General features: G+C 38.8%; 1 long non-coding RNA gene and 1 pseudogene across 2 annotated transcripts in view; one reads left to right on the top strand and one right to left on the bottom strand.

The window, feature by feature from the left end:
- LOC145545192 (uncharacterized) overlaps positions 1-18,534 on the top strand; it is a 30,944-nt gene extending 12,410 nt beyond the window's left edge. The window contains exons 2-3 of the long non-coding RNA XR_014081936.1: positions 5,869-6,163; positions 18,239-18,534. This is a non-coding gene — a long non-coding RNA (uncharacterized LOC145545192). The remainder of the gene's footprint in view (positions 1-5,868; positions 6,164-18,238) is intronic.
- A 4,708-nt stretch (positions 18,535-23,242) lies between these two features.
- Positions 23,243-27,733, bottom strand: part of LOC145545177 (olfactory receptor 10AD1-like) — a 47,071-nt pseudogene continuing 42,580 nt past the window's right edge. Inside the window, exon 2 of the transcript XR_014081929.1 lies at positions 23,243-24,188. The product of XR_014081929.1 is annotated as an olfactory receptor 10AD1-like (transcript). The remainder of the gene's footprint in view (positions 24,189-27,733) is intronic.

Raw genomic sequence — 27,733 nt, 5'->3', positions numbered from 1 at the left:
TCATCCCAGCCATCTTCTCTGACCACAATGCAGTAAGATTAGACCTCAATTACAGGAAAAAAACTATTAAAAGTTCCAACATATGGAGGCTAAACAACACGCTTCTGAATAACCAACAAATCACAGAAGAAATCAAAAAAGAAATAAAATTATGCATAGAAACGAATGAAAATGAAAACACAACAACCCAAAACCTATGGGACACTGTAAAAGCAATACTAAGGGGAAGGTTCATAGCAATACAGGCGTACCTCAAGAAACAAGAAAAAAATCAAATAAATCAACTAACTCTACACCTAAAGCAACTAGAGAAGGAAGAAATGAAAAACCCCAGGGTCAGTAGAAGGAAAGAAATCTTAAAAATTAGGGCAGAAATAAATGCAAAAGAAACAAAAGAGACCATAGCAAAAATCAACAAAACTAAAAGCTGGTTTTTCGAGAAGATAAACAAAATTGATAAGCCATTAGCCAGACTCATCAAGAAACAAAGGGAGAAGAATCAGATCAACAAAATTAGAAATGAAAATGGAGAGATCACAACAGATTCCACAGAAATACAAAGGATCATAAGAGACTACTACCAACAGCTATATGCCAATAAAATGGACAACTTGGAAGAAATGGACAAATTCTTAGAAAAGTATAACTTTCCAAAACTGAACCAGGAAGAAATAGAAGATCTTAACAGACCCATCACAAGCACGGAAATCGAAAGTGTAATCAGAAATCTTCCAGCAAACAAAAGCCCAGGACCAGACGGCTTCACAGCGGAATTCTACCAAAAATTTAGAGAAGAGCTAACACCTATCCTGCTCAAACTCTTCCAGAAAATTGCAGAAGATGGTAAACTTCCAAACTCATTCTATGAGGCCACCATCACCCTAATTCCAAAACTAGACAAAGATGTCACAAAAAAGGAAAACTACAGGCCAATATCACTGATGAACATAGATGCAAAAATCCTTAATAAAATTCTAGCAAACAGAATCCAACATCATATTAAAAAGATCATACATCATGACCAAGTGGGCTTTATCCCAGGAATGCAAGGTTTTTTTAACATCCGCAAATCAATCAATGTAATACACCACATTAACAAATTGAAAGAAAAAAACCATATGGTTATCTCAATAGATGCAGAAAAAGCCTTTGACAAAATTCAGCATCCATTTATGATTAAAACCCTCCAGAAAGCAGGAATAGAAGGAACATATCTCAACATAATAAAAGCTATATATGACAAACCCACAGCAAACATTATCCTCAATGGTGAAAAATTGAAAGCATTTCCCCTAAAGTCAGGAACAAGGCAAGGATGCCCACTTTCACCACTACTATTCAACATAGTTTTGGAAGTTTTGGCCACAGCAATCAGAGCTGAAAAAGAAATAAAAGGAATACAGATAGGAAAAGAAGAAGTAAAACTCTCACTGTTTGCAGATGACATGATCCTCTACATAGAAAACCCTAAAGACTCTACTAGAAAATTACTAGAGTTGATCAATGAATATAGTAAAGTTGCAGGATATAAAATTAACACACAGAAATCCCTTGCATTCCTATACTCCAATAATGAGAAAACAGAAAGAGAAATTAAGGAAACAATACCATTCACCATTGCATCAAAAAGAATAAAATACTTAGGAATATATCTACCTAAAGAAACAAAAGACTTATATATAGAAAACTATAAAACACTGATGAAAGAAATCAAAGAGGACACAAACAGATGGAGAAATATACCGTGTTCATGGATTGGAAGAATTAATATAGTGAAAATGAGTATTCTACCCAAAGCAATCTACAGATTCAATGCAATCCCTATCAAGCTACCAATGGTATTTTTCACAGAACTAGAACAAATCATCTCACAATTTGTATGGAAATATAAGAAACCTCGAATAGCCAAAGCAATCTTGAGGAAGAAGAATGGAACTGGAGGAATCAACCTGCCTGACTTCAGACTCTACTACAAAGCCACAGTCATCAAGACAGTATGGTACTGGCACAAAGATAGAAATATAGATCAATGGAACAAAATAGAAAGCCCAGAGATAAACCCACGCACATATGGACACCTTATCTTCGACAAAGGAGGCAAGAATATACAATGGAGAAAAGACAACCTCTTTAACAAGTGGTGCTGGGAAAACTGGTCAACCACTTGTAAAAGAATGAAACTAGAACACTTCCTAACACCGTACACAAAAATAAACTCAAAATGGATTAAAGATCTAAACGTAAGACCAGAAACAATAAAACTCCTAGAGGAAAACATAGGCAAAACACTCTCCGACATAAATCACAGCAGGATCCTCCATGACCCACCTCCCAGAATATTGGAAATAAAAGCAAAAATAAACAAATGGGACCTAATTAAAATTAAAAGCTTTTGCACAACAAAGGAAACTATAAACAAGGTGAAAAGACAGCCTTCAGAATGGGAGAAAATAATAGCAAATGAAGCAACAGACAAACAATTAATCTCAAAAATATACAAGCAACTTCTGCAGCTGAATTCCCGAAAAATAAATGACCCAATCAAAAAATGGGCCAAAGAACTAAACAGACATTTCTCCAAAGAAGACATACAGATGGCTAACAAACACATGAAAAGATGCTCAACATCACTCATTATTAGAGAAATGCAAATCAAAACCACAATGAGGTATCATTTCACACCAGTCAGAATGGCTGCTATCCAAAAGTCTACAAGCAATAAATGCTGGAGAGGGTGTGGAGAAAAGGGAACCCTCTTACACTGTTGGTGGGAATGCAAACTAGTACAGCCACTATGGAGAACAGTGTGGAGATTCCTTAAAAAACTGGGAATAGAACTGCCATATGACCCAGCAATCCCACTGCTGGGCATATACACCGAGGAAACCAGAATTGAAAGAGACGCGTGTACCCCAATGTTCATCGCAGCACTGTTTACAATAGCCAGGACATGGAAGCAACCTAGATGTCCATCAGCAGATGAATGGATAAGGAAGCTGTGGTACATATACACAATGGAATATTACTCAGCCATTAAAAAAAATACATTTGAACCGGTTCTACTGAGATGGATGAAACTGGAGCCCATTATACAGAGTGAAGTAAGCCAGAAAGAAAAACAACAATACAGTATACTAATGCATATATATGGAATCTGAAAGATGGTAACGATAACCCTATATGCGGGACAGAATGAGAGACACAGATGCATGGAACAATTTTATGGACTCTGAGGGAGAAGGTGAGGGTGGGACGTTCTGGGAGAATGGCATTGAGACATGTGTATTGTCATATGTGAAACAGAGCACCATTCCATGTTCGATGCATGTGACAAGGGCTCGGGGCCGGGGCAGTGGGATGATCCAGAGGGATGGGAGGGGGAGGGAGGTGGGTGGGGGGTTCGGGAAGGGGAACACATGTAAACCCATGGCTGATTCTTGTCAATGTATGGCAAAAACTATTACAATATTGTAAAGTAATTAGCCCCCAAGTAAAATAAATAAATTTATAAAAAAAAAAAAAAAAAAAAAAAGAAAATTATAACTAAGACAGTTTATTAATAATGACGAGTCAGGCAAAGTAAAATCTTAGCAAATGGAAATCATCAGTACAGTCAAAGAAAAATACATCATGATCAAGTGAAATCCATTGCAGTGACTTAAGGTTCTGCTTATATTAGGAATTCTAGTACTATAACTACCATAGTAATATGTCAAAGGTGAGAATATTCTAAATTCTAAATGAGATGTTTGATAAAATTCAATAGTGATACCTGATTGTTAAAATTTCTTAGTAAAGCAGTACTTGAAAGAGGTTTCCATGTCATAATTTAAAAATATATCTAAATTAAAATAATTATGATATACACTATGCATTATGTACTATTTGTTCTGATGTGTAATATATAGTAAGTTTTTAAAGCTTCAAAACAGTACATGGAATAGATAGTCTTTCTTTCATCCTTATTTTACAAACACACAGAAAAGGTGAGCAATTTGCTCAATATCATGCAGACGCTTGAATTAAAATCTGAGAGTCTGATTCCAAAAGGTACACTGTCAACTACCCCCACAGCTTCAGGGTTTTGGATGCCCTATAATTACTAGCCAAAGTATCTGAAAAATGAATTCAAGAGGTAGTATGTTGGTACATGTTTAACAGATGGCTCTGCTAGGGACACCTGATTTGTAACATTTGCCAATTTCCATAGTGTTAATATTCCCATACGACCTACTTTGCTAGAAATGTGACACCACTAAACATGGAGTTAGGAAGGGATGCACGTTACATTACTGTTGTATGCTTTTCCAACCATATAGATACAACAGATGTAAATACATGATCTTGAGAGGATAGATAATAGTAAAATGTAGTGAAAAAACTTAGGAAGTAATGAATTTTTAGTATCTATTACCTTTGTCTTATAATATATTTAATGGTTTGTTATAATATGTTAAAACGGCCATGTTTAACAATCAGTTCTTAAAATGCCTCAAAATTTAATAATTGGTTCTACAGAGCTGGTACCCACTGGGTCCAGCACACCACTGGAATGAAAAGGAAGGGCAGAATTATCATTTGCAGGCGTATTGTTAGGATTGGTGAAGACTTTTAGGATTAGGTGCATTTCTTCCTTTCTCTTTATGTTTCTGTCTCAGCCTATAGGGAGGCCAGATTTTCTACCTAGGGGGGATAGGATAAGGGTAGAGAAAACACTTTTGACCTCACTGTTCATCTTTGCTGTAGAAATAACTTAAATATCCCTCAGTTGGGCACTGGTTACGCATATTATGGTACATACAAAAAAATGGGAAAATCTTGTAGAAGTTATGTCTTACCTCATTCTGTTGCTATAGCTAGAAATGGTCTGTTTGTCACCAAACCATTTCAACAGCTAAGAAGGACAGTCTCATGGAGGCTGTGGATGAGCTAGCCTAGGCAGGACATTGGAACTTGGGGTCCTCTCTGGACGAAACAGTACCCCATTAGCTTATATGATCCCTTACATGAAATTTCTCAAATCATTCCAAATGAATGTCAACTAAGATGAAGGTTCTTTACTCACTTAATAGTAATTTCTAGTTTACAAAGCATATTCATGTATATTACTCCGTTTAACTCTGCTGCTGCTGCTGTTAAGTCGCTTCAGTCGTGTCCGACTCTGTGCGACCCCATAGACGGCAGCCCACCAGGCTCCCCCGTCCCTGGGATTCTCCAGGCAAGAATACTGGAGTGGGTTGCCATTTCCTTCTCCAATGCATGAAAGCGAAAAGTGAAAGTGAAGTCGCTCAGTCTTGTCCGACTCTTAGCGACCCCATGGAGTGCAGCCTACCAGGCTCCTCCGTCCATGGGATTTTCCAGGCAAGAGTACTGGAGTGGGGTGCCATTGCCTTCTCCCATTTAACTCTAGGTAAAGCCCATTAAATAGGTACTATCTCCATTTTCCAGAGGAGGAAAACTGAGGCTCAGAGAGCTAAAGTAACTTGCCCAAGATCATATGTCTACCAAATAAAAGTAATGAGATTCAGACCAGGCCTTTTAAGTCCTTAGAATAACTTTTTCCCAAGCTGCTTAGGGCAGAGATGTCACTACCTCCTGTAGGTTATACAATTACTTAATGTCACATTTTGGTCAGGAATACACACGCACATCTATGTACACACACATATGTTATAGTTCATGTTTCATTATAGTTATAGGCTTCCTTCTTTGAAATTAATCCCTAATAAAAACAATATATTATGAAGGAAGAATTCTCCCTAAGATTTGGATTTATTGATTAGCCATTTTAGCCTTTTTCCTTAGGTTAAATATTTACAGGCCCTTTTATGATGCCTTGCTATCCTCATTTCCTCATTATCTTTAAAGTTTCCAGAAATAAGAAAAGAAGCAACTGAAGAAGACATTGATTGGAGGCTTGGAGACGAGTATAAGAACTAAAGAAGCACATACACTTTGTATTTAAAAAATTCACTGTATACAATACCCCTGGCCAACAGACTGATGAGATCATCCCTGAAACAAAGAATATATTGTGGAGGGCGCTGAATCAGAACACTGAAAAGAAAGACTAAAGAGGTTAAGAAGGAATATTCTTGGAGATACCCCTATTCAAATATAGTAAAGAGCTCTTCTCTAATGCTCGTAAGACAGAACAATAGAGGTAAGTACAACAAGAGTATTAAGTTAGACTAAAGGAATGTTTTAGTATTTAAAAGGGAGTTTGAAAGCATAAAGTGACTGACCAAAGAGTAATGAAAGATCTTTTCTGTATTCATTGCAAATAGGACAAATTTCAGTGCCTCAGGTCTCATTTCACGTCAAAATGGTCCAAAAACACAGTGGACTGGAGCCTGTGCTTCCTTCTGTGTTTGCTTGTGTGTTAATAGCATTAAGATACAGCCACTCTCACTCCTTTCCATATCTAATTAGCCTTTTGTTCCCTCTTTTCAACCTCCTCTACCAGCTTTATGCACCCTCCACTCCATTTACTATTTACCATACACAAATCCATTTATTTGTTCATTCAGTTTTTGTTTGGTGCCTACCATGCACACACTCCAGTCCTGGCCTCCACACTTTTACACATACTGGTCGTTTTTTATGTTATTGTCCTTTGCCCCTATTGGCATCTGGTGAATTCTTTCTTATCTTTTGTGATGCAAATTATACACTGCCTCCTCAGCAAAGCCTTCCCCAATAACCTATCATCTCTCCTGTCCTTTTCTTTTAATGAAAAATCACTTAATTTCTTTTTTTTTTTTTTATTTTTTATTTATTTATTTTTTAATAAATTTATTTATTTTAGTTGGGGGCTAATTACTTTACAATATTGTAATAGTTTTTGCCATACATTGACATGAATCAGCCATGGGTTTACATGTGTTCCCCTTCCTGGACCCCCCACCCACCTCCCTCCCCATCCCATCCCTCTGGGTCATCCCATTGCCCCGGCCCTGAGCCCTTGTCTCATGCATCGAACATGGAATGGTGTTCTGTTTCACATATGATAATATACATGTTTCAATGCTATTCTCCCAGAACGTCCCACCCTCACCTTCTCCCTCAGAGTCCATAAAATTGTTCTATGCATCTGTGTCTCTTATTCTGTCTCGCATATAGGGTTATCGTTACAATCTTTCAAATTCCATATATATGCATTAGTATACTGTTAATTTCTTTTTAGAAGTAAGCTGTTTTGATCCCATTATTTGCTCTTTGAGCCACAAGTGTTGTGGACAGTTAATACAGGCCCTCCAAATAATCAGAAGAATTAAATTGGCTTTATAACAGACAATTCTGGCAATAGATCAATACTGATATATTTAACAATCTTTATCATAGATTAGCTAAGAAATAAATACTAAATATAACTGATTGAAATAATCAATACAAAATAAAACTGAAAATAGGTAAAGCTATATGCAGCAAGATTTAAATCTATAAATGTTGACTTGGGAAAATGGGACTGGATAAAAATAAGGCCCACAAAACAAATCTCATAGAAGCAGAAGCTATTATGGTAAAATTGATTTGAACAAAAGACTGATAGAAGTATATTACATAAACAAGTATATTACATAAACATAAACAAGTTAGTCTGGATCAAAATAACTTCAGTATTTTTATTCACATGACAAAACTGGAAATATTTTAAGTACTATACTAGAAAACTGATCAAGGAATTAATATGGATTAATGAATTTATTAAGATTAAGTCATATCAATAATTCAGAGGTGCTGGTATAATTCTGATTTAAATGCTTCTATTCGCTAACATAGAGTCAATCAGAAGGCCACAACAGTGAGAGGAAAATAACTGTAGAATTGTAATAGTGGGACAAAAATATCTATTGGTTCTCCAGCACAAAGTTAACTTTTGATTAATGGTTTTTGAACAAGTAAATGAATATTTAAATAATGTGATTTTTGTTGATCACTTTCTATCTATGTAACCCACTAACTGAAATTTACCTGAAAATTCATATTTATCAAATTTGAAATATTTAATACATAATCAAGTTGGTTATTTTAGTCTGAAAAATTTGCATTTTTAGCTTTCTTTTGAACATTTCAAGGAGTTTTAAATTCCAGTTGATCTATGTATCCTCCTACCTTAATTTTAAATAAACAAAAATTTGTATTACTCAGGAAATGAGAGCATGCAATACAGAGAAAAAGGACAAATTAGAGAAACCACCATGATAATGCTGAATATTTCTTCACTATTTCATTGATCCTTCTGCTTTCCAAGAAAGAAAGAGAGAAACTTGAGGGCAAGGGAAGCGCATTGAGGAATGTAAATTAATTTTTTATTTAGTTTGTTTTAAGGAAGCTTCACACCATAACTTAACTACAGTTGTATAAAATTTTGAATATATTTCAAAAGCCCACAGAAAGAATGGAAGAAAATAGAAATGAATTTTCAATGAAGGGGAACTTCTGTGCCAAAGGTGATAAATCATCAGCCTTCTGGCTCACACAGATGTGTTTTATTAAGCCACAGTCTTTCCTCCAAAGGACATCTCACATGAAACTCAAGATATAAACTTCTTAGGCGAAAGCAATCGGAAGATCTTCCTGCACTGTGCCTATTCTTATCAATAACTAATACAGTTAATTAGTTTATTAAAAGCCCATCCCAGTCTCAAGACTCTTACTTGTCACTCCACTGCAGTATGTTCTGATAGGAATTCAGGCTTTGCCTGAGTCGCACTAGAAATCATGAAGAGAAAGATAGATTGGACTACATCAAATGGAAAACTGGTAGAACTAAAAAAAGCAAATATAAGAGGCAACAATATATGAAATTTATTTCAAAGAGCTTATCAAAACACCAAGATCTTAAGAGATAAAAGGACAAGAACTAATAATTCATAAAATGGAAAAACCGTTCCAAAGTGTTCAAACTCATTAATAACAAACAATAGTTTTAAAACAGATACTATTTCTGCTCCATTAAATTATATACATTTTAAAATTATAACATGCTGGTTAAATGGTACTCCACTCTTGACTGGAAAGCAGTTTGAAAACATGTAACAAAAGCTTTAAAAATGTTCATTTCTTTTAATTTAGGATCTTTTAAATAATACTTACCCCAGAGTTCAACTATCTGGATTAAAATTCTGGCTTCACTGTGTTGAACACAACCATGTTGTGCTCTATCTACTCAAACAAATAAAGCAAAGACTTCTGACAAAATAAATAAATAAAATTTTGGCTTCAACACATATCAGCTGTGTAAACTGAGGTGACTTAACATGCCTCAGCTTCCTCATCTCTAAGATAAGAATAATAATGAGAGTAACTACGTTATATTAGTTGCTCAGTCGTGTCCGACTTTTTGTGACCCCAAGGACTGTAGCCCACCAGGCTCCTCTTTCCATGGAATTTTCCAGGCAAGAGTACCAGAGTGGGTTACCATTCTCTTCTCCAGGGGCTCTTCCTGACCTAGGGATCAAACCCAGGGATTCCTGCATTGCAGGCAGATTCTTTACCATCTGAGCCACCAGGGAAGCCCAGTAACTACATTATTAGATCATCATGAGGATTAAATGAATTGATATTCATGAAGTTTTTCGACTAGTGCCTGGCACACAGTGCTAAATAAGTTTTCTAATGTGAATAGAATCAACCATTTAAAAATTTACTCCAAGAAATTAATTATCAAAGCTTTATAAACAAAACTGCAAATCATGGCATTATTTATAACAGCAAAAAATAACAAGCTATAATAGAGAAATGGTTATCTATATTATAGAAGATTAAAGTGTTGAAATATATAGTCATTAAAATTATGTTTATGAACTCTCTACAATGATGCTGAAATACTTAGTAATTTTAAGTGAAACAAAGAGCAAAATATAAACCAGCATATTTGGTACACCCATGAGTACATTAATTAAACAGCATTTTCCCTTACATTGATAAAAGATCAGAAGAAGCTCACCAAAATGTTAAAAGTGGTTCCTTGTGCTTTCATATATTGCTATATATACATTTTTATGGTATAAAGTGATATTATGTGTAATAATATTGTTTTGGTATGATTTGTAAAATGCACCAAAAATAAACACACTTCTCACTTACTCATTACATCTTCTTACTCTTAGTGTTTAAAATACCCTTGTTGGGAACCCTCTTACACTGTTGGTGGGAATGCAAACTAGTACAGCCACTATGGAGAACAGTGTGGAGATTCCTTAAAAAACTGGGAATAGAACTGCCATATGACCCAGCAATTCCACTGCTGGGCATACACACCGAGGAAACCAGAATTGAAAGAGACGCGTGTACCCCAATGTTCATCGCAGCACTGTTTACAATAGTCAGGACATGGAAGCAACCTAGATGTCCATCAGCAGACGAATGGATAAGGAAGCTGTGGTACATATACACAATGGAATATTACTCAGCCATTAAAAAGAATACATTTGAATCAGTTCTATTGAGATGGTTGAAACTGGAGCCCATTATACAGAGTGAAGTAAGCCAGAAAGAAAAACACCAATACAGTATACTAATGCATATATATGGAATTTGAAAGATGGTAATGATAACCCTATATGTGAGACAGAATAAGAGACACAGATGCATAGAACAGTCTTATGGACTCTGAGGGAGAAGATGAGGGTGGGACGTTCTGGGAGAATAGCATTGAAACATGTATATTATCATATGTGAAACAGAACACCATTCCAGGTTCGATGCATGAGACAAATGCTCAGGGCTGGGGCAATGGGATGACCCAGAGGGATGGGATGGGGAGGGAGGTGGGAGGGGGGTTCAGGATGGGGAACACATGTAAACCTATGGCTGATTAATGTCAATGTATGGCAAAAACCACTACAATATTGTAAAGTAATTAGCCCCCAACTAAAATAAATAAATTTATGAAAAAAATATACCCTTGTTAAACTAAATATTGTATATAATTAGTTTGTTTAATAAAGCTATATGTATATGTAATTAAAATATATTAGGTATATTAAAAAGAAATAAATCAACTTAATAAATATCTAATTTATTCATTCACTCAACAAATATTTATAAAGAACTTATTATGAGCCAGGCCCTGTTTTAGACACTTGGGAAATAGCAATTGATCAAGACCCTAATGCTGGGGAAGATTGGGGGCAGGAGGAGAAGGGGGTGACAGAGGATGAGATGGTTGGGTGGCATCACTGACTCAGTGGACATGAGTTTGAGCAGACTCTGGGAGACAGGGAAGGACAGAGAAGCCTGGTTTGCTGCAGTCCATGAGGTCATAGAGTCGGACACAATTGAACTGCTGAACAACAACAAAGACCGTCCTCATGATGCTTCCATTCTATTGGAATTAATAAAATAAAGTAGAAATGGCTTTGGCTAAAAGAATCTTGAAGTGGCTAAAAATATACATCTCAAAGGACTAAAAAAGATTTAGAAGGGTTAAACTCATGGTATTATTAACCAAAGTCCATCAAATTTAATAATTCCTAGACATACGCATTTCAGACAATCATATTCTGAGATGATTTCCTTGGATGTTAAAATTAAGAGAAATAAAGACAGACCCCTAAGCAGATGCAAAAATAGAAAACTCTTAAAAGAGTTGAAATCATCGAATATCGATACACATAAGCTTTTATGAATTTGTTAAATGTGAATTTTAGGTGAATCTGTCATTGTGAAAATTAATCATTAGGCTCACAGGAGGATTAATTTTAGGATACTTAGTTCACTCCCTTTAGGCTGTGGTGGAATTAATATCTAAATAGCTTTTGTGATTTTTACGGGAATTAAAAGAAATATTGTTATCAAATACCTGGCTAAGTCTAACCTTCATCTATTATAGAGCAATTTATGTTGTCATAGCCTTACCAAAAATAAGATTTATGTTCAATCTTTTCTTTACCATTAGTAGACACTTTTCAAGGTAAATGTGACCTTTCCCCCTTACTCTGACTTTTCTAGATTCTATTCTTTTATAGTTAGATATACTGCAAAGTCTCCATATTTCTGAAACATAAAGAATTATACTGCATATCTCATGTTGGTCTGACATTGTGAGGGCCCTCACGTGGCATGACAGATCTTTACTGCTATGGACAAGACAAAAGGACAGGCTGTATTCACAAGGAAACTTCTCCGTCACCCACAAGTGAGCTGTGATTTTAGATCTTTCTTTCAATCTACTTTCTTACTTTTAGATGGATTTCATATCCACTTTGCTTTCCACTTGATAGTTGTTCATAGTCTCCTCCCCATAGACATAATCTAAGCTATAGAGCAAAAACCAAATAAAAACCTTCTGAAAATAACCACCCCTAGAAGGGGTTTTAAATAATTTAGGGAAAAGTTCACCCCTGAAAAAACATTTCACTTCCAATACTCTAAAAAGCAGAGGGAAAACAAAGTGAAAAGGTGGCCAGTTAATCCACTTTTAGAATGATCTATGAGTGTGCTTAGTCACTCACTTGTGTCCAACTCTTAGTGACTCCATGGACTGTAGCCCACCAGGCTCCTCTGTCCATGGAATTCTCCAGGCAAGAATACTGGAGTGGGTTGCCATTCCCTTCTCCAAGGGATCCTCCCACCCCAGGTATAGAACCCAGGTCTCCTGCACTGCAGGTGGATTCTTTACTGCCTGAGCCATCAGGGAAACCCTTTAGAATGATTAGTCCCTGAATATTAAAGGCCTGGCTATTTGTACAAGATGAGATTGTTGGAAATTATACACAGGTACTTTTTGATTGATGAGGTCAAAATTGAGCAGTAGATAGGCTTGTTTTAGAAGTCTTAGGGCTATAGTTAATGTGAACTACAGTGACATTTATGTTGTCTTGAAAAACTGTACTGATTATAAAAAGAATCAGAAATACAAAGATAGGGAGAGAAGACAGACCATTTGAAAGTCTTGGAAAGAACTAAAGCGTTATCAGTTCAGTGACATACATTTTATTAATATTTAGAGGTGATGGAGATACTATTTTGAAAACTAACATCTACATGTGAAATACACATATATATGGCAGATGTACAGAAAAAGCTGAGGGTTTGGAAGTAGATAAACTTACTAATAACATTTTGTTGACTGGTGTAAATATTAATTGATAGGGAAAAATCTATATTTAATGTGACTGACCAACAGTAGTTGTTTAGTACACATTCATTACCTTCTCCTTTACTTCTTTTCTCCCTTCTTTTCTTCTTTGCACTCCATATGTTGGAAGAGATCTTTTAAAGTCTTGATCCAATGTTCCACTGCCATGGAAAATTCCTGGGTAGAAATTGTGGTTTTTATAAAATCACTCTTCTGGATCAGGAAATTCTTTTGTATATCAGATTACACTCCTATCTCATCTCAACTCCTTGCCCTACCTCCTTTTAAATTTATTTATTTTGTACTCCTGAAAGAATTATACTTCTGAGAAAATGGGAAAAACTGAATTTTCATGTTATTTGCTTATTTTGTAATATATTCACAAACCTCTTTGAGACTTCCTCAGCCATCTTTTCTCAAAGGAACAGGAAATAAAAATGCACAGATAAACAGGAAAACTATTCACAGGCAAATGAAGTGAGAGAAAAGCACAACTGGGAAAAGAGGAAGAGAAATACATCATGAGGAAGATAAAAGGAAAAAAGGTGGATGGGAAGAAAATGGAAGATAAAGTCAAATCGGGGAATAAAGTGAAAATTAGAAAATAAGGTAAGACTAGATTGTGAAAACATAACTGGAACCATCCCTTCCACTTCTGTGACTCTCCATGGTTTAGATTCTCTCACATATGCCTCACAAAAATCTGTGAGGAACTTCATGCGAAAAGGTGCCACTAACAAGACTTTAAAATGGAAACGGAACCTAGGGAAAGAGGAAGTGACCTGACTTGTCAAGTATCTAGAAAGGTAGAGAGGTAAGACTCTAATTGTGGCCATTTAGTAGCCTCAAAACCCCTGTGGATCAAGGCCATCTATCAACAGTGTATGAAAACCAAAAGAAACTTTCTGGTCCTGGGACAGTGCCCTTTCTGCTATTCATGCTGAAAGAGAATGGAAAAATTATTACAGGTGGGGTTAGAGAGAGAGGGAGATGAAGGACATGGTGAGGGCAGACAGAGAGCCAGAGAAAGAGAAAGGAAAACTCCCAGAAAGAGGAAAAGCCAAATAGGAAACAGACTGAGAGGCCCACATAAGCAAAATGGCACATGTCCTTGGATGGTACAGATTCAACCTGCTAATCTAGGAGTCTGGAACCCTCTCAATTCAACCAGGTGACTCAGAAGAATTGGTCTAGTTTTGGGTTCTTTCTGCCTTGGGTCACTTCAAAACAAGACCAGCCATCTCATCCAAGCCACCTGCCCCTCAGCCAGAGAAAGAAGGGCAGGTGGGCAGACTCAGAGAGCCTGATAGAAACATGGAGGGGAGATACAGAAGAAGCAGCAACTAACTGGGGATAGTTGGGAAATCAGACTCATAGCTAGTCATTTAGAGAGGAAGAAACAGAGCAAGGGGTTAACTGAGTCAAGATCTGTGACATTTGGCTTTTTAAAATAAAAAAAAAATATCTGTGACATCTTGTATATGGCCACTCTGTGCTGAATCTTGTGTGATCTGAACACAAGTGGATTCTGAGAGAGACAGTGAGTGTTCATCTCTGATGGATGCCAACTGAGGCAGAGTCAGCTTTCAGCATAGGGGAAGTATACATTCACTGACCTTTTCCATGGGCTTTGGCATATGCAAGTGAGGACACTGGCTGTGCTGCTGTCAGGCCCAGAGTGAAGGTGCTGTGAGTTCTGCTGTAAGCCAGCTCATGTATAGTTTGAGCTTCCAAGTCTCTATTCCCTCTGACTCTACTGTACTCTCCATGCTGTCTTTCTCACTCTATCATCACACACACACACACACACACACACACACACACACACACACACACACGAACATAGCAACATAGCAAGAGATCCAACAGGCTCACAACATCATGGAGGTAGAGACTGCTTCTCTCTGGCTGCTATAGGAAACTTACTATAACAGATGAAGAATCCATTTTTAAGTCTGTCTTGATCTGATCAGGTCTCAGGAGTCTAAGCATATCAGAGCGGTCTTAGGATCCTCAGGGAAACGTGTCCATTGGCCAAGTGCCCTGGAAATTCTGGGTTAGTTTCAGATTTTCCAGGCAGAACATTTTTTCCCCACCCAAGACTGCTGTTTGTAAGAACTAGAGGTCATGATATTTCTGTTTCTTGACCTCTTATGTCAGACAAGAATCCCCATTCCCCAGAGGTAGAACCTACCTATAACCTATCACTGTCACCCTCAACCTGAGGGATTAAGGAAGATTCAGTCCAATGTGAGATGCCAGGAAATGAAGTTTTCGTTGGAAAAATGTTTAATTCAGAACAGTTCCTAAATGAAATTGATTATCTAGTCGTGTTCAAAATGTCCTACTTGTCTTGTATACTCTTTTTTTAAACAGTTGGTTTGTTAGTATAAGAATCCAAGAAAGACCTTATAAGCAGCACAGCACAGGAAAGAGTGAGCCATGTCAATAAGACTAATTTTGTATACCTCTGCTGGCAGTGGGAAGGCTGTAATTTCCTCCCCTGCCTTGCTCAGATGGATTTAGCAATTGCACAGGGTTGAAGCTATAGAAGCAGCATTTCATCAAACTTGGCCAGGGACTACAGGGCTGATAATGTGATAGTGTGCCACGTTTAAGCCTCTACCTCTATTTTCACTTTCTCTTCAAGCAATCTTTGATATCATGTGCCAAGGGACAGTCTACTGGGGTGATGAAAGAAGCCCTTCATTAGGAACTCCTTGTGTTCAGGACATTAGTGCAACATGAGGAGAAACCAGAGAAGAGGGTAAGCAAACAAAGGCCACTCTGCCAGGAGATCAGGAAACTGTCATCTACAGAACAAGGTGACAAACAGTGTCAACCTCTTCTAGGAGTATCTTTAGGGAAGGATTATTATTTTGAAATTGATACACGAAATGAAGAACATGAACAACTTCCAATCTAGGTAGTATAGAAATAGCTTTAAATCTATCTCCCTCTGACTTTGAATCAAGATGAAGAGACATATCCTGACCTTTCCTCAGGCCCTTGGGTTCATTCTTGAGGGAAATTTTTTTCTGGGGTGATAAATAGACCTCTCTACAGGAATAATACTGGATCCTTTGTTCTTTAACCACAAATGAAGTCCTAAAGTGTTTCACTCAGTTGTCTCTAAGTCTGAAAGAGTAATATCAAATATATTGCACCATCTGTAGGTATTAATGTTAAAGAAAAAACCCATCCTTATCCAATTTTTAACTGATCAAAATACAAAATACTATATTGTGCAATATAACAAATTCTGAAGCTGGGTGTAATTTTTTAGAAGGGAAATAGCTGTCCTGAATTAAGATGATTAACTCCATAAAGGGTGACATTAATTTTTTTGAGAACAAGCATTGTTGTACAGAAAGGATGACAAAACTTGTCTTTATCACATTTCATGAAGTCCTTGTGAAGTTTCTAGCTAAAGTTCTGGTCTGGGGCATCAGCACTGTTACTAATATTTAATAAATGGTAGAGAAGTATAACAGCTGACAGGCTACTATGCACAACTCACAAAATTATGTGTCTTTCTTTGGGAAATGGTAAACAGAATTTCTTAATTTTAATATAGTCATATGTAAGATTCCCCCTTTTTTTGTTAGTACTTTTGTCTTAAGGAAAATTTCCCAACCCTGGCATCATGTAAATATTTTTCTATTTTATCTTCTAAAGCTTTATTGTTTTGTTTACCAATTAGACCTAATAAGTTAAATGAAAGTTATTTTTGTATTCTGCATACATCAAGTAGGAGTCAAATGTTGGTGTCACTTGTTTTCTGTATGGAAAAGTAGTTGTTTGTGTGCATGTGTGCTCAATTGCTCAGTCATGTCTAACTCTTTGTGACCCCAGGGACTGTAGCTCACCAGGCTTCTCTGTCCGTAGAATTTTGCAAGCAAGAATACTGGAGTAGGTTGCCATATCCTACTCCAGGGGATCTTCCTGACCCAGGGATTGAACCTGCATCTCCTGCATTGGCAGGCAGGTTCTTTACCACTGAGCCATTGGGGAAGCCAAGTTGTCTGGGCATCCTTAATTTAAAAACCTTTTTCCATACTGCTTTGCAGTTCCACCTTTGTTATGAATCTTGCATGGATTTTATGTGTGTATCATCATGCTGTTTGTTAGTAAAGACAGTTTTAATTCTTCCTTTTCACTCTTTAGGCCTTAATACTGATAAAAATACTAAGAATGGAAATAGTTGTTTTATTCTTTACATGAGGGAAAAAGTATTCAAGATTTTGTTTTAAGTATGATATGAACTATAGGTTTTTTTGTTTGTTTCTGTGGATTCCCTTTGTTAGATTGAGGGTCTCTCCCTTTCTCTAGCATTTCAAATTTATGTTCTCATGTCTACAAAATAAAAACTAGCTTTTGAGAACACATTTAAACCAAAATATACATCTTAAGCACATTAGAAAATCATCTACTGTTGCATCAGTGGGGCAGGGGAAGTGGAGATAAAGGGTATAAAGACAGAATAAAAACTATTAAAGACATAAAACAAGAGGGCCTTTCCTTGCAGGGACCAATGATGGCTTGTCAGGAAAGGAGGAATGTGATTAACTCAATCCTCCCAGGAACAAAATTTTTAAAACAAAACATATGAAAACACAAACATAAATATATTAGCACCTAGAACATGAACAAAGTAGCACTTGAAAGAGGAAAAGCTGGAATGATGAACAGCTTGCAAAAATACTGACAGTGATATGGGCTTTTCATTCTGAATAAGAAGCCTAAAAAACATGTAAGTCTGATTCTCAGACACATGGATGTCATTTACAGTTGGAAGGGAGAAAGTAATGTTTTGGAGGTTCTGATTTAGATATCTGAAATACTTTATCTCATTTATCATTCAGTCTTTATAACCACATTGAGCTAGTTACTGTCTTAGTTAAGACTTTTTGTTGTGAGAAATAGAAACTCATCTGTAATAGTTTTGAGGGAAAAAATGGAGTTTATATAAGGATGCATGGTTATATCACAAACTCAAGAGCAAGAATGCAGGTGGATCTCCAAAGCTGACTAAATCCTGGGCAGTCATTATCTTAGGTTCGTTGTCTGGAGACACGTTATTTTACCTCTGCTTTCCTCTGTTCGATGACTTTCACCTATTCTCCCTGCCGGTTTTTTTTGTTTCTTCAGGTACATGGCAGAAGACAACTACTCCATAGCTTGAGTGTCTGCTTGTTCCAGGCTAGAAATGGACTGTACTTACTGCATACCAAAGTCCCAGGAAAGAGGACGACATAGTTGATCCAGCTTGATCATACTGATTGTGGTGATGATGGGGGAGGGGTGGTGTCCCATGATACTTACTAAAGTGGTTGCCAGCACCCACCACTGTGGGAGAAGAAGAGGGTTCTTGGGGAATGGGCTGTTGTTTCTAAAATCTCTACCACAACTAACAGGACTGAGCAACATCTGTCAAATGAATGAATGACATGAGACTCAGTGTTCTTCAATTTCAAAGCTCATGATTTTTCTAATACATCATACAGCCTTCAAACGTTTGCATCTGAGATAACTGTTTCCACTACCTCAGTAAAAGAGAAAGGTCTTGTATAAGAGCATTTCCAGGAAACAGATGGCACATTCAAATCACAATAATTTGAAGAAGTTTAATAAAGATTTATTTGCAAAGGTGTGGGCATGGTATAGGGAAATCACACGGGAGGTGGGCAGTTCCTGAAATCTAACATTAGAGGGGCTCAGCCTTAAGAGGTAATGGGAGATGGTGGTTCAAACCAATATTGTAAACCAATCATCAATCAATTAAAAAAACAAAAACAGAGAACTAAGTAGAGGGAGCCACAAGGTGGGAGTGAGATTTTAGCAAGGGGACTCAAGTGAGTCCACAACCCTCATAGGGAAACCGAGGCCCGAAGGATTAAATGCCCCAACCTCACACTCCTACTTCCCTCTGATATTCTGCCTATGCTACTCACTGGCTGAACCCACTAGAAAATCAGAGGTAAGGGAATCTGTTGATGTGGTCCATACAGCTTAGCCTGTGAAGCTGAGAGCTAAGTGAAGAGAGTGAGGGATTATACTAAAGAGAGAAACAACTCTCTAGGTCTTTAGACTGGAAAATAAAAATAAACACGTGTAATCAGATTCAAAATTCAAAAATGAGATTTTTTTAAGGATGTTCCTAGAGGTTCTAGATATGTTTAGTTTTCATGTCTTGGGTAAGCCATGTATATTAAACTGATTACTTCAGCCGAAGTCATTAATCATTGTGCCTCAGGGGCTTCCTTGAAGGGCCAGGGCTCTGCACACTCTCATCAGAACAGCTTTGCTTTAGTATGGTTATTGCATCAGGATTCTGCACAAGATTTCATTAAGGAAACAGAGTTATAGCACCACCTATAGTCAGGCAATGTGCTAAGGACTCAAAAATGAATCTCAGATTAGTGAGGAAGACAGAAAGGCTAAGTAACAGTATACAGTGTTAGGAAAACGCACAAGTTATGAAGGGAACTTGCTGTTCTGTGCTTAGTCGCTCAGTTGTGTCCGACTCTGCGACCCGATTGAACCCAGAAGAGGGAAAGGATCAAGGAAGATTTCCTGGAGTCAGTAACTGGAAAAGGAGGTAAAGAAACTCAGAGAACACTGCTGTTGTCCAAAAGAGGGAAGAGGAATCCAACAATTATGCAACTCTCTGAAACGGGGGATATCGCCTGGAAAGAATGAGATTATATGATCCACTGACAAGAATGGGAGCTAGGGTGATTCCACGTGATACGCAAAGATCTACGCTCACGCCTGCCTTCAGCCTTGGTCCGCCCCCATCCCATTCTCCGTCAAACTGGAGCGGTATTTCAACAATTGCCCGGGGCTGGGAAGGTATTCTAAGCCGGAGGCCCGCAGGCCCTACCAGGAGCGGGCGCCTGCGGAGTCTCACAGAATAGCTGGTGTCACCCAGAGTGATCAGGTTCCAGCTCTCCCGCGGTGAATGGGCGGCCAAGAAGAAGGCGCTCATTGGTTGTTTTAGCGGAGCTCCCAGAGGCTGGGGAAGGTTCTTAGCTCGGGCCACGCCCACCTCTTCTGGCGGAGGCAATCAGGTCAGGACCCCGAGGCCTTCTGGGTAGTTTAGTGGTGCGGCGGCGGCTAACCCGGCTGGGAAACATGGGGCCAGCTTTAGATGAAAAGAGCCCAGGGCCGGGCTACAACTGAGGGCGGGCTGAGCTGGGACTCTGGGTAGAATTCCTGGGTTTCCTTCCTCACATTTTGCTGCCCCTGGGCCAGTCTCTGCTAACCCCCTACCCCAATGCGTTGGATCCTATCCGGCGCCCGGGTCTCCTGGGAGCCCAAGACCTTAAATGGCTTTGAGAAGACAGTTCTAGGTGACTCAGCCAAATCCCAGTGTTACTGGCCATATTCGCCCGTCACCACCCACGTTTAACACACTATTTCTATGATCAGGCAGTTCCTCTAGTCTGGAATTACTAGTCCCTGTCAACGTCTGTCAACCCCGCCCAATTTTCTACCTTTAATTTACTGATTATTCATTAAGGCTTAGTTCTAATATCACCTTCTCAGTATAAAGCCTGCCCTATTCTTGAGGAAAGTATTTGATTACCTCTTAAGGAGTTCAGGCTCTGGAACTGTTGCCCAAGGTAGAATTACATCTATGACATTTGAAATGTGATGGGATTTTGAACAAATCAACCTCTTCGAGCCTCAGTTTTGCAACTCAAAATGGAGGCAGTACTAGTGCTTAAAGGGTTTTGTGAAGATTGAAAGAAGCTATTAGAACCTAAGTACTTAATAAATGTGAGTGCTGTTATCTGTCTTCTCATATATACTTTGTATAGGCCTGTTATATAAGTTTGCCCTTTGTATTACCATTACTAGTTCTTCAGTTCAGTTCAGTTCAGTCCCTCAGTCGTGTCCGACTCTTTGTGACCCCATGAACCGCAGCACGCCAGGCCTCCCTGTCCATCACCAGCTCCCAGAGTTCACCCAAACTCATGTCCATTGAGTAGGTTCTTACCAGCCCTAATAGACTTAGAGCTTAAAAGCTGGAACTGTGTCTTGTTTATGTCAGCTTGCAACAGTGCTGGGAAAATATTAAATTATCTCTCAGAAGACTTTTGGAAAAGTACACTTTCCTCTCCTTTCCCCTTCTTTTTCTTCTTCTTTTTTCTCTTTCCTCCCACTCCCCCCTTTTAACATGGAGAAGGAACTGAGATCCTGAGGGAAGAATAATGGTGACCAGGAAGACCTTAACATTCCCCTTTCCCTGGACTATACTTAGGACAAGTTTATTCTTGACTGTTGTCCCTATCTCTTTTCTTAGAGCATTCACTTTAGAAACTTGGAATTGCAAATTCTTTCCCTGCCCGTTTGAAATGTACAGAAACCTACCTAAAAACCACTTTCCAGTTTTTAGACCAAGGGAATGTCTTACTCAAGGACCCTGGAGCCATCTCTTTGAAATATAATCCTCAAGGAAGATAGCACCCCTATTTTCTAGTCTCTGTGGGAGGGTAGGGATCTAACTTTAATGGGTGTCTTGCCCCAAATTATAAACTACAGCGTGCAAGCTTACTTTTCCTTTGGGTAAGAGCTATTACCACCCACAGGTTGCCTAAATATCTTCCTACTGCAGCTCTTAAAAACTCTCCAGCCGCTTGTTTCAGCAGAGTTGAATTCGATCTCCCTGTTGCAGTAGTCTTAAAGTCTTTCTTGCCTGCTTCACTTTGCCCTGGTGTAGTTTTTCTTTGATGATGTAAATGTTTAGGTACTGTGCTTATTGTTTCTTCTTGATTACAGTAGTGTCTCAGTTCCTCCTTGTTATCTAAGAAGTGCTTCTTACATATTCTCATATCTACAGACTCACCAGTTTGGACTCAAAAGAGTAGAGCTTTGTGGAGTGAAGCTACTACTTTAGGTCACTGTAGAGGGTAGTAGGTGATATGCAGGATGTGGAAAGGGTTGTATATCTATCTGAGAGCATCCCAAGTGAGGTGCATTCATCTTAACGGAGGTAGCACCAGAAACAAAGCACAGGCCTGTATCATTTTCTTTCATACCTATTATGAAAGGAGCATGAGAAAGATGCAGTCTTCAAAGAAAGAGAACAGCTGAGAATATAATGCCCTTTCAAGGTATGTTGGATTAAGTTAAGGAGAAAAGCTAGATGAGGCTAGAAAGATTGGGATAACAAATAGAAAGTCTGAAATGGTAGAACTAGTGTTGGAGTGATGTTCCTTAAAATACAGGGAGTGAAATGTTTCCATTGAAGATGAGGAGGTAAGATGGAATAGGACTGAATCAGAATTAAATGATAGATGGCTACCAAAAAGGAAGGCGGTAGGGAGAGGGGAGTTAACTAGGGGCATGGGTAACAGGGAAGAAACTGGTAGTCTGAGAAGCTTGATGGAGGTACGCATTACTTGGATCTAATGGAAGATATCAAATAGTCATGCATTTAAGGAAACTGGAGGACTTAGAAGAAGGCATGTGACACCTGGCATCTCCTACTTGGCCTTTCCCAACACGGAGAAGCACAAACATACACCAAATGCAGTGTTGATAATTTAATGCCACCACTAATTCCCCCTCATGGGCTAGTGGAGGCAAACAAGATGAAGTTTAGGCTGCTGATCCCTAAGTTTTCTTTTTCTTCTTTTCTGTAGCTGACTTTTCTTAATGTCTAACACTGCTCTCCAATTCCTTTTTTCTTACTTCTTCCTCTACTGTTTCTCATATAGGGCAGAGTGGATGAGGGCAGATTCAGGAAGAGAGAGTGGAGTGTGAGAAAAAAAACAGATTAAGTTGAAAGAAAAAGTTTACTCCTAAATGTCTAGGCAGAACTCAGGCTGGGAAGAGCATATAAAAGTGCCATGCAAAGAAAATGAAATAGAATTAAGTGTACTTACGTGTTTATAGATCCTGTTGTGAGAACTTAGAAGAAAATTACTCAGCAGGAAGGTCTCCAAGTCTCCTGAAAAAAGTCCAAGAGAACACAGTGCTTAAAGGTACATCAGACAGATGAGCATTAGCTATCAGTAGGATCTTCCAGGCCTGATGCTGGTGCAAAGGAACCTATGAATGCTCTTTCCTGGAACCTCTCAGTACTGGCGAGTTACCCAACTCTCAGGGCTGGAGGAGGAAGCTGCCCTTCCAGGTGTCTTCCCACTAGACTGATTCTGCCTGGGAAAGGCTGCTTCTCCAAAGGGCCCTCACCTTCGCCCCCTTCATCTCTTTGTTTCGGGAACTGTAGATGATGGGGTTGCACATGGGGGTGATGATGGTGTAGAGGAGGGAGAAAGGCTTGTCTTTGTCAGGACTGTGTGTGCTGCAGGGCTTCATGTAAGAGAACATGGCGGAAGTATACAGAAAAATGACCACAAGGCACAAGTAGAGAAGGTCTTGCCCCAACAAGAGGAGGAATTTCTGCCCAGGATGGTGGCCAGGATGTGGGCATAGGAGATGACAATGAGCACCATGGGGGCTGAGCAGCACCACAATGGCATTGGCAAAGATGACTCTCAGACTAAATTGGGGGTCTGCACAGGAGAGAGAAATCACTATGGGGATCTCATAGAAGAAGTTTTCTATGTGGTTGTCTCTGCAGAAGGGATTCTGAAATGACATATACTCAAGCAGGATGCCATTGATCAGCCCAAAGGACCAGGCAATACTTACCTGGCTCACACAAACCTGCTGGCTCATGATCTGGGCATAGGTCAGTGGGTGGCAGATGGCAACATAACGGTCATAGGCCATGAAAGCCAAGAGGATGCACTCAGCCACACCCACACAGAAGACCAAGTACATCTGGGTCATGTAAGAGACACTATGGCTCTTCACTATCAGGTAGATCAGCATCTGTGGGATGGTGGTGGTGATGAAGCAGACATCGAGGAAGGACAGGTGGCCAAGGAAGAAGTACATGGGGCTGTTGAGCCTGGGGTCTGTCCAGGTGATGAAGATGATGAGGCCATTCATGGCCATGGCAAGGCTGTAGAGGGCTAGGAAGAGGGCAAAGAGCAATGCCCGAGTGGAAGAGGAGCTCTGCTCAAAGCCCACGAGGATAAACTCTGTCACGGTGCTGCCATTCCTTAGGTCCAGTGGCTTGGATCTGCTTGAGGACAAAGGACAGGAAAAGCACAAGAGAGACAGCTGTAGAGTAATGCAAGGTACTCACTTGATCCCAGAAACACAGCTATAATAGCACAAGATGGGTGAGTGGTGATAAATGTTTTGTAACTTAAGTAAACATAATGTAATTGGCACTGTTTGAGGCAGTGAGAGTACCATGGTCACCATAGGCTGCATCCATGGAATCATAACATTAAAAATAAGGAAGTGGTGGCTATATTTTATTCTAGTTTAATCAGGCTGAAGTCAAGTAAAGTATCTGCTCCAGGATCCTCAGTGTTGAAAGATTAGCCTTTAGTCAAAATGCATTCAGAGGTGAAAAAACAAGATAGATTTCCAGAACCCATGCCAAACAGAGGAGTGGAGTATTTCAGAGGAAGGGATGTTAGTTCATAGAGGATTATATCAAGGATGCACTTGACAGATACTTGAAGATGTATTTTTCTAAAAAATAAAAAAGCTCAAGTATGGTGGTGGTAGTTTAGTCACTCAGCTGTGTCCGACTCCTGCAATCCCGTGGACTGTAGCCTGTCAGGCTCCTCTGTCCATGGGATTCTCCAGGCAAGAATACCGGAGTGGGTTGCCATTTCTTTCTCCAGGGGATCTTCCTGACCCAGGAATCGAAGCCAGGTCTCCTGCATTGCAGGCAGATAATTTACCAACTGAGTTACCTATTTAAAACAATGAATGGGTTGAATTTTTAGAGAAAATTGTTGTTGTTCAGTCACTAAGTTGTGTCCAACTCTTTGCAACCCCATGGACTGCAGCACACCAGGCTTCCCTGTCCTTCACTATCTCCCAGAGTTTGCTCAAACTCATGTCCACTGAGTTTGTGATGCCATCCAATCATCTCATCCTCTGTTGCCCCCTTCACCTCCTGTCCTCAATCTTTCCCATCATCAGGGTCTTGGGTCTCCTGCATTGCAGGCAGATTCTTTACCATCTGAGCCACTAGGGAAGCCCCCTTAGAGAAAATAAAAACATGCTAACCCTCAGGATTATCTCTTAGGTGAAATTGATTAGCGTAACTTGAAACATCATGCTCAGCTCGTCCCAGTCCTCCTACTTCTTTCCAGTCTCAGGCTCCCGGTGTCTGCTGCTGCTGCATTAACGACCCACGCCGTGCATGCTGGAGATGGACCTGGTTGTGAGCTCTTGCATGCTACCTATCAGTTTTCCTTCTTAGGTAGGAATTTAGCGCTATACATAATTGGGTGGAAAGGATCCAACCATCCTGTGAGAACAGGGGAGTTCTGAGTAGAGCACAAATTCAATATTTCTGAATAGACCTTCAGACAACTTCAATCTGTCCCTTAATTAATAGCAGTAAATCTTGTTCTTTTTCTATCATCAGAGAACAAGCATTCAGAATGCGCATGCTCTATTCTCACTGTAATGTTTAGGAAGTCATTATGTTCATATTAAATCTCTCCTACTTCTAAATCATGTTTTGGAGTTAGGATATATCAGATAGATCCCTTCTACTTCCAGATGCTTATAGACACTGTATTCCTTCTTAACGTTTAGTTCTTCATTTTCTCTTCTTCCACTTCCTTGTCTACACACTCTCAATTCCCCCCCTCTGTTTTTCTTTCACCCAGTTTTTCCACTTATTTCTACTTCTCTCTCTTTTCTTTTCCTTCTTCCTTTCTCATCTCTGGTGGTGGGTATCTGTTATTGAGCTGCCTCTGGTTGAATTCCCCTCTGCTCTCCATGTCTCTAAATCTCTCATGTTGCCTATCTTAATTTTAGAAGATATATATGCTGTTACTGCTAATTTTTTTTAGCTTTGCATTCCCTGTAGGTGTTTCCTGATAGGTATAGGCAGTGTTTGGGGAGTAGGCCATTCCCATCATATCTGCTTTGGAATGATCCCCTAGAACTTGAACCTAGAAATTTTCATATTGAGGGCCCAGAAATGTCAAGGAGGGGCAGAGTGAACTATTTAATCCAAGAGTGGCTTTGAATCCTGGGCCCCCGTGGACTTGTTGAAGCTGAGGTCAGAGTCTGGGCAGGAGAAGTAAGTGAGCTACATTTCAGACAGGTGGACTTGACTAAGAAGAAACTAAAGTTCAATTTATGGAATTACTCTGATCTACAGGAGCACAAATGTTTATTTGTGGCTTGTTAGAGAGAATATTCTGTGATACCTAGTGCCTTGTTAACTACCATCAGGGGTTAACCAGTTTAACATTTGTGTAAGTAAATGGGACACTATCTTGAAAATCACATCCTACTTCATTCTGTTGCTTGACTGATAATGATATTTGTCTCTGAATCACTGTGGCAAATAACAGAGAAACTCATGGTGTTTGAAAAACTTGTCCAGGGAAGATGGTCTGACCTGGTGAGCCACTCTGGAAGAAAAGTTTTGTGTGATGACCTTGTTAGTTCTCTGTCATCTATATCATGGGTGATGAATGTTTACTTAAATATTAAATAATAATATTAAGTTGTGTGTACTGCACTTTATGAATAGGTATTCAATCTTACATGTCACATATTCCTTTTGTTAATGATCTTATTTTGCCCCCACCTTTGTTATAGAGTATATTTTTACCTTCTTCAGGATTTTAAATTTTGTCTCGGTGCTAACTAATTGAATTTTAGCACCATGACTTGAAAATCACAATGCTCTCTTATCTGTTAGCTGAAGAAATATCAGCAAGAAAATAAGAAACCATTCATTCTCATAGAGCTTCAGATAAGCTAACATTATTCTGTAATATAAAACATATTCTTGCAAATATTATTTCTGACAAACATTTTTCTAAGACTGGGCATTGGAAATTGTTGCTATGTGCTATAAAGCTAATTTCAAACCCCTAAAATGTAATTTTTATTGGTGGTCTTAATTATGGCCATGGTGTTAAAGTTGATATCTCTCTGTTTTCTGAAAAGTCTATATACTTATGACATTTGTTAGTCATGGGATTTTCTTCTGCCAAGTGCTTGGAGATAAAATAAATAACTACCCATGACTCCTTGGGTTTCTTATTTAAAGAACTGAGAGTCTGTAATTTCATTTAAATTAACAATGTTTTATAAAGTCCTTCACATATATCAGAACATTTGACTCTCCGATTGATTATTATATTTTAAGAATACAATTTAATCTCATTGAAGAGATCTGTTATTTTGGACACTGCAGCTAAAACACAGTTTGTTAAGGAGAAAAGAGTAGAAAATGAATTTTCAGTTGTGGTCTAGTTTGACCTCAGATTTGATTTTGTTAACTCACAGTTCTGATCCATTTTAGAACTGTCTGCAAGCAAAGCTCCAAGAGCCTTTCAACAGAGCAACGATTTGCATTGGAGGAGCAGCCACATCGAAGTAAAAGAGGAACTGTCTTGATATACCACACCTCTGGTTAACCAAAGACTTAATGAGGCAAGAGAACACAGTGTTAGATACTGTTAGGGGTGTGTAGGGTGGGGAATAACTGCCTCCATGTTCCTGATGTTTCCTTCCACAGGAATGGAACTGAAGTAGCACCACACTCCTGACCCTTCCCTTCGCCTTCAT

Source organism: Giraffa tippelskirchi, chromosome 4, assembly GCF_054371585.1.
Source record: "Giraffa tippelskirchi isolate mGirTip1 chromosome 4, T2T-mGirTip1v1.2.pri, whole genome shotgun sequence".
Lineage (NCBI taxonomy): Eukaryota > Metazoa > Chordata > Mammalia > Artiodactyla > Giraffidae > Giraffa > Giraffa tippelskirchi.
The sequence above is the reverse complement of the archived record's forward strand: the minus strand, read 5'-3'. Positions and strand labels throughout refer to the sequence as shown.